This window comes from Emydura macquarii, unplaced genomic scaffold (assembly GCF_026122565.2).
Source record: "Emydura macquarii macquarii isolate MOO-44397 ecotype Brisbane River unplaced genomic scaffold, CSIRO-AGI_Emac_v2 contig_2417, whole genome shotgun sequence".
Lineage (NCBI taxonomy): Eukaryota > Metazoa > Chordata > Testudines > Chelidae > Emydura > Emydura macquarii.
The window spans coordinates 1029508-1040476 of NW_027132554.1; the positions used below are offsets into that span (position 1 = coordinate 1029508).

General features: G+C 50.7%; 1 protein-coding gene across 1 annotated transcript in view; it reads right to left on the reverse strand.

Annotated features, from left to right (window-relative positions):
• TOR4A (torsin family 4 member A) overlaps nt 1-9574 on the reverse strand; it is a 36340-nt gene extending 26766 nt beyond the window's left edge. Inside the window, exon 1 of the mRNA XM_067561463.1 lies at nt 9455-9574. The gene's annotated coding sequence lies outside the window, so the exon portion shown is untranslated. The remainder of the gene's footprint in view (nt 1-9454) is intronic.
• Nucleotides 9575-10969: the final 1395 nt, after the last annotated feature.

Sequence of the window (10969 nt, forward strand, 5' to 3'; positions counted from 1 at the left end):
AGGGATGGTCTATAATACTTAGTCCTGCCTCAGTACAAGGGACTGGACTAGATGACCTGTTAAGGTCACTTTCAGTCCTACATTTCTATGGTTCTATGTAAAAGTAACACGGAGGTGCCTGAAGATCTGACCTAGTGGAGGTTGATAAAGAGTTTATCAAAGATGCCAAGGTGAATGGCGAGGTGTGCCAAGGTTGGAAGGATACCGATGCCCAGATTTCGCTGGTCAGACAATATGTGGTTATGGAAGCTGTTACGCTCCCAGGGGAAAATGTAAAATTCCTTGGATTGGGGAAATTTGAAACTTAGCTCAAGTAGAGATGGAGTGGGAAGGTTTAAAACGTACTTAAAAACTGGTATAATGGACAGCGTTCCAGCAGACATAATAGTTGGTACTGATCTCTTGTCTCTCTGTAAAGCTGTTCATATTATAACTCCTTGTAAGAAGAAGTATAACTCCTGAGTCCCCAGCCATGAACCCTCTAGAAGGTGCAGCAACGCCTGCGCCCGTAGCAGCAGGCAGTAACACCAGGTGTTCAGAGCAGGGAGTTGAGAAATCAGCTTCTTTGAGCTAGTCTACACTTAAAACTCACAGCAGCACAGCTGTACCAATATAGCTGTGCCGAAGTAAGAGCGCTTGTGTAGCCGCATTACGTCAACGGGACAGAGTTCTCCCACTGACATAATAAAACCACCTAAACACCCCTGAGCGACAAAAGTTTTGCTGGCATAAGAGTGCTAATGTAGACAAGGCCTTTGTCTGAGAGCTCTGGGTATGAAAACAAACCTAGCAATGTTTGTCACAGAGCAAGAAGTTGACCCTTCTCTAGGAGGCATAAGGGAGGCTATTGGCAGAGATGCCCCTAATAAGGAAAGCCCGGGAAAGTTCTTTATGCAGGAGGGCAGGCTATACAGCGAAGCCCAGGTGGGTAAGAAGAGGCACTTGGGGGAGCCCTGCAGACAGCTTGTGGTGCTCATGTCAGCGGGGGAACGGTCCCACTATTGTGGAGAACTTCCCTGGCTCATACACTACACCAGTGGAATTGGCTAGTGAAACAATCCGAGTCCTTGCCCCCACTCCCTTTCCCCAGAGTCCAGCCTGACCTCGAGGGCTCCCCTCCCACTCTCCTGTGTGGCGGGGTCCTTGTAACCCCGGCCAGGCTGGGCCCAGGATTCCTGGGGCTCAACCCCCCCAATCTTGCCGTGGTCCCTCGGGGCAGGGGCTAGGGTGTCCCACCCCCAGGTACTCTCTCCACACTGGTCACTTCCCTGACCCACCGATCAGTGCATACAGCGCAAAGCAAGTACAACGTATACAACAGCCACCAATTTAAAAATAAGGAATAAAAGGAAAGGTTTAAGGAAAACGCCCAACGCCGGCCCGGGGACCGCACCCAGCATCTCTGGGGCGTCAGGGAAGCTCACAGCCTGCTCCACACACGTCGCAGGCCCCCTGCCCAGGCCTGGCTGCGCTGCAGAGACACAGAGAGTCAGACACTTGCTCTGGCAGGGGCCACAGGCCCCCAGGCACTCGGGGGCAGGGCCCTTCTCCCCAGCGTCATCCCCCCCATCGGGGTCACGATCCCCCCTCCCAGTCCGGCCTGTGAGGCCTCTGGGCTGGGGGCTTCTCCCTGCTCCGGGCCCTGCCCAGGGTCCTCTTCGCTCCGCCCAGCCGCTCCCAGCTCCGGACGGCCCCAGCCTGCCTCAGCACGGCCGCTGCTCGGCCCCAACTCAGCTCAGCTCAGTTCAGCTCCCTGGGCTGCTCCTCTGGTTCGCTCTGGCTCTGCCCCCAGCCCCGCTCAGGCCCCTGCTGCTCCTTAGCTCGGCCCAGCTCTGGCCCAGGCAGCTCCAGCTCACATGGAGGATGGGACCCCGGGACCCTGACTCCCTCATTGGCCTGTCCGCCCCGTCAGCCAGGCTGACCGGAGTGTTAGCCTCTCCCCACCGGCCCTGGGCAGGGCCCAGCATCATTTTTTCAGTACAAACGTGTAACGCGGGCCCCCTCCCACACCCACACCACCACCCCTCCGCCCAGACGCAGCATCTCATGAGCCATGAAAGAAGTCTGAATTCTGAAATTCCTGTGACACATTCAACAGTTCTGAAAAATGCCCCCCCGCCACACACCCCCTTTGCTCTCTTGGTTTAACACAACACCCAGCCTGAGAGTCCGAGAAGTTTGCTGACTGTTTTGTAACTTTTTGGTCATTATAAAGGTGTTACAGCCTGTCAGTGTCTTCATTCTGTTCATCTGCTGCCCTAGTTCGTATATTGCCTGGCTGCAGAAAGGCCTTGTCTGATGTGAAAAACTGGAGGATAGATTGGTGTCCTTTAGCTTATTTAGTTCCTTTCTTTTACCTCCTTACGTTTCTGGCTGCCTGATTTGTATTTATAGCCACCACCAGACATGGCAGTATGGGTGTGTGTGTGTGACTGTGAGTGAATTAGACACTTACTCACATATATTTTGGGCTGCAAATCCTACCAGAAGAAGCAGCAGCACCGGCTCCCACTATCTTATGGTGCTTTGCTTTGCCCCGCCCACCAGCTGTCCCGCCCTCCTGCCTGTGCACAAGGCACTCTGGGACTGGTAGTTCTTGATGGTGAGATGATAGACCATGTCACAGAGAGGAGCACAAATCCCTCTGTCTCTGTCTCAAACGACAAGTCCTAGTTTAACTGCCCAAGCACACACTCTCTGGTCTAGAGACGGGCCTGGGCTGGGCCAGCAGGCCCAGCAACTCACTGTTCACAATGTTGCTTGAGACTGCGCTAACACTGCTTCCGATTGCACCAGCAAATCTCACAAGATCCAGACAATAGATACATAGATACAGGGAAATAAGTTTCTGTAAATATCCTCAGGCATGAGCTACAGTTTAGCCTCAATTTTTTCCTAATGGGGGTTGCAGCCTACACCGGGTCCCCCAGGGCCTCCAGGTCCTTGTAAAGTGTACCCTTCCTCCCCCCATGTGGGGGTCCTGGCCTTGGGGACTGTCAGTCTCAGGGGCTTGATTTCTCATCTGCCCTGCCCCTTTCCTTTGGTGCTAACCAAAACACACCTCTCAGTTTCAGTATGGGGCCAACAGCCCCTGGACACTCAGAACAGAAGGTATCATGCAGAGCTATTACAGGTAGCACATGATTGCCCGTTGGCGGGTCACTTGGGCAGGGAAAGAACTTTTGAAAGGTTTGAAAAGGCTTATGGACAACTTTTATTGGCCTCATACTCTTCATGAGCTAAAGGAGTATTGCAGGGTGTGTGATTTACATCAGAAGTGCAAGAAAGATAACTCTCTCCGCAAGGCTCCATTCCAGCCTTTATCTGTGACTACAGAAGCATCCCACAGGGTTGCCATGGATATCATAGGGCCATTTTCCAGACCTTCCAAAAATGGGAAAATTAGCCATGGTTGGTTTTGCAACCAGATATCCAGAGGCAGTTGCCAAATGTGGAAGCTGAGACAGTTGGAGACACCGTATTCACTACATTCAGCAGAGTGGGTTTTTCAAAAGAAATGCTATCAGGTATATGGTCAGATTTTATGTCCCTGATATTTAGTGAGCTGAGGAAGAAGTGTGGGATAAAACAATTAGTCTGCCCCAATCCCTCACAAGCAGTTTAGTGGAAAGGTTCACTAGGAATTCTTAAGTCCAATACTAAGAATGTATGTGGACAGAAAATCTGCAGATTGGGATGTGTTATTGCCTTATCTATTATTTGCTTACAGGAAAGTACCCCAAGAATCCATAGGGTTTGCTTTGGCTTTAGGGAAGACAGGTCAAAGGCCCCGTAGATCTCATTAGAGACTCCTAAGAGGTGGGCTATGAACCAAAGGGAGTGCCCACAGCTGAATATATAACCAAGTTTCAGAGAGGATTTAAAATCCATGATGGATGTAGCACAGCAAAATCTTTTGAAGAGCCAGGCTTCACACGGAGAGAGGTACAACGGAAATACCTATGCAAGATGGTTTGATGTGGGAGACTTGGTATTGATGTTACTCCCAGTAAAGAAGCACTAGATGCAAAATTCTCGGGAAGGAGCTTTTGAGGTTGTGGAGAGGGTTGGTGAGGTTACTTCTGACGTGCAGAAGCTCCTCAATGAGGTTGCCTCATAGACGGCACGCATAAATAAATGGAAAGTTTATCATCACCGTGAGGCCGTTGTGAATATGATGTGTTGTAAATAAGAGGACTGCATCACAGCCCTTCTAATAGATTTGGTGGTGGAGAGCCATGGGGAAACTTCCCTGGAGAACACTGATAAATCTGAAAGGTTAACCCCATGGAAAAGGTTAGAAATCATGGCTGTGTTGAAACACCACCAGCAGGTGTTCTCGTGCATTTACAGAGTCTAATAACTCTGGGGCATTTCCAGGGGTCATGGTCCCCAGAAAGGATGGATCTATAAGATTCTGTGTTGACTACAGAAAACATAATGCTGTCCTAGCACCTGATCCTTACTCTATGCCAAGGACTCATAGGCTCTGATGACGTGCTAGATGTACTAAGTGCTGCAAAATTCCTGAGCTCTTTGGTCCTTACCAGGAGATACAGTCAAAACCCTTTAGACAATGAGACACAGAAAAAAATCTGCTTTCATAACTGATTTGGGGCTTTATGAATTTGAAGTGTTCCTATTTGGACTAATCAATGCAAGGAGCCACATTTCAGAGGCTTGTTCACCAGATGTTATGTGAACTACAGGACCTCACATGCGTATATAGATGAGATCGCCGTTTTTAGCAGCACTTGGCAAGACCACAAAAATCATGTGGGCATTGTGTTGCAAAGACTCAAAGACGCAGGTTGGATGGCTGTGGTGTCAAAATACAAAATAGGAGCAGCTAAAGTCACTTATTTTGGTCATTGGGTTGAGGGAGGCAAATTCATCCTGATCCCCCGAAGGCAGAATCTATTATCAACTGGCCTATACCCCAAACTAGTAGCATAGATTTATAGAGGGTGTGAGTGATATTGTATAAGTGATCACAGACCTCTGTAAAAAGAATACACCACAAAGTGGTTTGGTCTGAGGCCTGTCAAAAGGGCTTTGATAAAATAAAAACGGTCCTGTCACAAAAGTCAGGTCTGGCCTGTCCTGATTTTAATGAAGTGTTTGAGCTTTGAACAGATGTGTCCAATACCAGACTGGGAACTGTTCTGGTACAAGCAGGGGAGAGCAACCCCATTGCATTCTCAAACAAAAAACTGACCACCACTGAATAAAATGATTCTGTCATATAGGGAGAGTGCTACGTGACTGTGTGGGTAGTCAAACAGTGAAAACATTCCCTGTACAGTGTTAACAGATCACCCTCCATTGGTGTGGTTGCATAGGACCAAAGATACCAACTCTAGGCAGCTGTGCTGGAGCATAGTGCTGCAGGAAAATGAGATGGAAATTGTGCATATCAAGGGGAAAGAAAACTTAGTAGCAGTTGCCCTGACCAGAACAGAGAGCCCAGAACTGATGTCTTCAGAATAGTGTTAATGTCTGGGGGGAGATATGACACAGAGGCTCCTTGGCAAAGGGTCCCCTGTTCTTTGCAAACTCTTTTCTCAGACCTGACAAATTCACTACACCAAACATGTCTTACAGGATATTTATCCATAAAGAGTAACATGTAAGATATCTACAGAAAGCTCATAACTCATCAAGATTCATAATCATGAGATGTATGTACAGGTAATATTTAAGGAATAATGTATTTATGTTGAAAGTGTGCTCGATGGACTTGAAATAGAGTCATCAGGAGGTGATGTGTCTTGGTGATGACCCATTCAAGCAAGAGGGAGTTGTAATCCCTCCCTAGTCAGCTAGCAAGGTAATGCAAGATTCTATTGTCTATCCTGGTCACATCCCAGGACAGTCTGTGGGAAACCAGCAATGCCAACTGCAAACTATTGAAATGATTTGAAGGTGAAAAGGACTATTACAGCAGGCAGGAGAGTGCCCTGGCTATGAATAAAGACAAAAGACTGTTTCAGTGTAACAGAGTGTAGGGAGAAGCACTCTGGATCCATTCAATGAGGAAACCCCTTAAGGAGTGGGGGTTTTCCAGGAACAATGATATTGTGGTGCTTGTGAAACCACTGCCAGCCAGCTCTGCCATGGATTGGACTTTGGGGGGAAGCCAACTTTATTAGATAGCAAAGATAACTACTGATAAGTGTAGACCCAGCTTTGCATTTTATGATTTTGTTTCGTGCTGTATCCAGTTGTTTCCATCCCTGTCTCTCACTTCTAGTTAACTCTCTATTCTCTGTTAAGAACATAAGAATAGCCATACCAGGTCAGACCAATGGTCCATCTAGCCCAGTATCCTGTCTTCTGACAGTGGCAAATGCAGGTGCTTCAGAGGAAATGAACAGAATAAGGCAATTGATCGAGTAATCAACCCGTCATCCACCCCCAGCTTCTGGCAGTCAGAGGCTCGGGACACCCAGAGCACGGGGTTCATCCCTGACCATCTTGGCTAATAGCCATTGATGGACCTACCTTCCATGAAATTATCTCATTCTTTTTTTGAGCCCTGTTATAATTTCGGCCTTCACAGCACCCCCTGGCAATGAGTTCCACAGGTTGACTGTGCCTTGTTAAATAAACCTACTTTTGTTTTATTATAAGAGCTCACAAGTGCTGTGTGGTTTACAGGTAAAACTGGTAAACCAGAGTACACTGCACCTTTGGGGACAGCGGATCTGGGATTTCTGTGAGTAACCTGTGTCAGAGGCTGGATATCACAGGGGAATGATTCAAAGGACCGTGGGGCCTGGAGTGCACCTATCTATAACCTACAAGGCAAAGTTAGGGCTGGCACAGCCCAGAGGAGAATGGCAGAGTGGCTGACAGTGTCAGGCAGCTGACACCCAAAGACTCCCTCTCACTGGAGGCCGGGGGCAACAGGATGACTCACAAGCCTCGATGCCCTGAGAACCGTCACTGAGGGACCAAGATGCACCAGTGCTCAAGGCCCCCACAATGGTAGGGAAATGAATATGTGAGATGTTCCCAGATAATCCTGGCAAGTGACCCGTGTCCACATGCTGCCATGTGCTGCCCTACCTCAGAGAGGGGCTGTGTAAATAAACTCAGTGTTGTCTGAGAGAGTTAACAACCTACAGCTGTGTAGGGACATGTTTGGAGGAGGAGGAGGCAGGAATGGAAGGATATGAGAGGCCCAAAGCTTTCTCAGGTGAGTGTAAGAGGGGAAGAGAGTGTTGGGTCCCTCTGGAGCGGTTGGATGCTTGTGGGTGGATATAAGTGGAGGTCCCCTGCACTTCTGTTGTGCAGAAGTGGAAGGCAGGGAGCAGAGGGACCAAGGGGCCATGGTAGAAGTGGTCTGGAGATCTGAGGGATACATCCCACTGAGGTACCCTCTGGGATGTCTAGGAACAGTGCAGGCGCAGGGCCAGTGTTGGGCCAAAGCACTGTCGTCGGGGCTGGAACCCTACGTGGCAGTCCCTGAGACTTCAAAGTAATGTCTAACGTTGTCTGCAAGGACTTGGTATCCCAGCCATAAGAGAGCAAACCAATCCTGTTGCTAGAGAGGTACCAGGAAACCCTGCCAACCTGGCTCATTTGCATGCTTGAAAAGCAAAAGAAATGTGAAAAGTTCCAGAGGGGTAACCGTGTTAGTCTGTATACAGCAAAAACAGAGAGACCTGTAGCACTTTAAGGAAAGGTGTTTACTCAAGTGTCGGTGCCATACAACAGGGCTTTCTGTGGCACCAAAGCCTAGACAGTCGGCTTGCAGAACTGTTCCAGAGAACCTCTCACTGTCCTGCTAACGGTAGTGCCCCTCTGGACCCACCTCACAATGTCCCACAGCCAGAGACTCCAAAGGAGCATTCATGCAGGAGACTGAAAATGAGATGGGGTGGGACAGGACCCTCCTTCCCTTTGTATAAATGACCATCTATTACCTTTGTGTCATGAATTTTGTTTCTGATGTAAGTAATGCTCAGCAATAACGGAGGAGGACCTAAATCTGTGTGAAATGCAGGGAATTTGGTGCCTGAAATGAGCGACATCTCTCCAGAGAAGTAACAGGCCTTGGGCACAATGTCCATAGATTCATAGATTCTAAGGCTAGAAGGGACCGTTGTGATCATCCAATCCAGTGGTTCTCAACCTCTTTGCCACGATGGGCCCGCATATGCAGCTCTCTCTCTGTGTGTTATGTGGGTCGCATCCACACAACATATACTACCCATATGGCTCTGGTGCTCTCACATGGGCCGTGGCTGTATGCTGATTGGGCTGCGGGTTGAGAACCGTTGATCTAGTCTGACCTCCTGTACAGCACAGGCCAGAAAACTGCCCTGAATTCATTCCTTTTGAACTAGAGCAGAGCTTTTAGAACAGCCTGCAGTCACCTCGGCACTGCGGATGGTCTGTCTACACCCTGGCCTGAACTAGACACGGATGGAACAGGTTGATGACTACACCATACAGTATTTCACTTACATTCCATTATACACAGTTTCACTCCATCATTCCTGTTTATTGACAGACAACGGAGAAGGGGAATGGGGCTGCCCTGCCCTCCCAAAGACACTAGAAAGAGGGAATGAGAAGCCAGGCACTGGCACTGGAGAGTAAACCGCACCCCTCTCAGATCACAGCAAGCTTTTGTACTTCCCCCATCACTGAATTTCCTGTGCATGTTTGCACTGCTGGGGCTGGTTAGTGCATGCCCTTCGGAGCTGTAACATTGCACCCTTGTGATGAAACAGCATCATATGCTGATGTAAAATCCAGAGCCAGAGGACAGACCAAGGAATGCAACACATTATAGACTTTTTCTTTGGTAGGAGAGTCCAGAAAACTACACAGAAAAGACCCCGTGTTCTGTCCTGTGGACAGGGGCAGCGGCGCAAGGCTGGGGGCAGCAGAGCAGGGCACAGGCATAGGTGCTGGAACTAGGGGTGCTGCGGGTGCTACCGCACCCCCTGCTGGAAGTGGTTTCATCATATATAGGGTTTACCGTTGGGTTCAATGGCTCTCAGCACCCCAGTATATAAATTATTCCAGTCCCCTGGGCCCAGGGCCCGGTGCCATGGCCGGGGCTGCGCAGCTGGACTCCATCTTACTTGCAGTATCAACTTTTTAAATTTGATCGTAAGCTAGACGCAGCTCCAAGCTTCTCATGTATCTGTCTTTCCAGCTGCTCAGAAACAGGGGGAGGGGAGGAAAGCACAGTTCCTCCTTTCTCCTTCCTCCCGCCCTGTGAGCAGCTGGGATGGGGAGCCGGAGGGTGGGGGGGGGGGGGGTCAGGGATCCTTCTCTTCTTCCTCTCTCTGTTTGGCCCCTGTCCCTCCCTCCTCTGTTTAAAGCTTCGCTCTTTAATTTTCAGGGGAGTTTTCTATGGAGTGGTCTTGGAGGACAGTGGTTGGATGCTACCGTCTCTAACTGCCCCCAATCCAACCCCCACCGCTGGTCTCACCTCCATGCGTCCTGGCGAGCTGCATGCCTTCAAGCCCTCGGTTCCTTGACTACGCAGAGCAGGGGCCAGAGCTGGCTGCCACCAGAGCAGCATTCACTGAGCTCAGTCATAAGGGAAAAGGAAACCACTACTCGCCAGGGTGCTGTGCACGCAGGGAAACAGCTCTGTGCTGAGGGCGTGAGCTGCTGCTGGTCCCACTGCCCTTCCTGGAGGGCTAGGCAAGCAAAGAATGCAAATCATGCATAAACAAAAACTTCCATTGACCAATTCCTGGAAAAGCACCTCGACCGGAGCCTGCGCTGTGCTGGGGAAAGGGGCCAAGGTGCAGTGTCATGCCCTGCTCCGCTTTCCGGGGCTGCTGCCGCACTTCACCTAGCAGCATTTTATTAAGACAACGTATTCCCCGAAAGCGAGAGCGCTCATTGCCGTCTGCATCCCCTGGTCACATCCTGATCTCTGCAGACAGCAGGGGCAGCACTAAACCACACCTGAGTCCGCGTTTGGCCTCTCAAGGTGCAGTCTGCTATAGATATGAATGCACCAGCCAGCCTGGCTGGGCAAGGGCTGCCCAGTTCTCAGGAACAGCCCCAGCCTTGGTTTTCTCACCCCTCCATCCGTCCCTCCCTCCGAGCTGTGCTGCACGCCTCACCACGCGAACGGCCCTCGCGCTGTGTTTGCCCCATTCAGGAAGCTAGAGCGGGTGCAGAATGTGGCTGCCGGCCTGTCAGAAGGAATCAGTCACAGGGGCCCCATTGCATCAGTTCTCCCGGAACATCGCTGGCTTCCTCTTTGATCCGAGAGGCTGGCTTTGGCCAGAGACCCCTGTGCCAAAATGTTCACAAGCCAGCATCGGCAGCTGGTGCTCTGCGTGCTCCAAAAGGGGCTCAGTGCAGCTGGGGGCACTCAGGAAGTTTGGCTGTTCCTAAGTACCCTGCACGCTCTGGGGGGTGGGGGGCGCCGAGAGCGCGTGGGCTGGGCACTGCATGGGCACATTCAGCAGTGCTGAAACACCCCCCACGTGGCAGGCGCCTCTGATTTGGTTCCGTCGCAGGCCCAGCAGAGCCAGAAGCTGGAAGTTGGGGTGTTCGGGCACCAGTCACACCGTGGCGACTCTGCACACCACACTGATGAAAACAGGCAGGGTGGAGGAGAGCGATGGGCAGTGAGAGAGAGCACACAGCAGCTGGGGCCTGAGGGGGGGCAAAGGCAGGAGAGGGCCCATCTAGGGTTTTGCAGTTCCTGATGGGAGGTATACATCAGCGGTTCTCAACCGGGGATCCGTGTACCCCTGGGGTACTCAGAGCTCTTTCAGGGGGTACATCAACTCATCTAGATCAGTGTTTTTCAACCTGGGGGTTGCAGCCCCCAGTGGGGCCACAGGCACAGGCTCACCTTCCCCTTGGGCAGCTCTATGTTAAGCTGCGTGGGAACCTGGCAATGACAACGCATCAGCCGTGCGCTGTAAGGTCACCGCTCTCCTAGCCCTGCTGGCCACTAGGTCGTTCCAAAGGACCA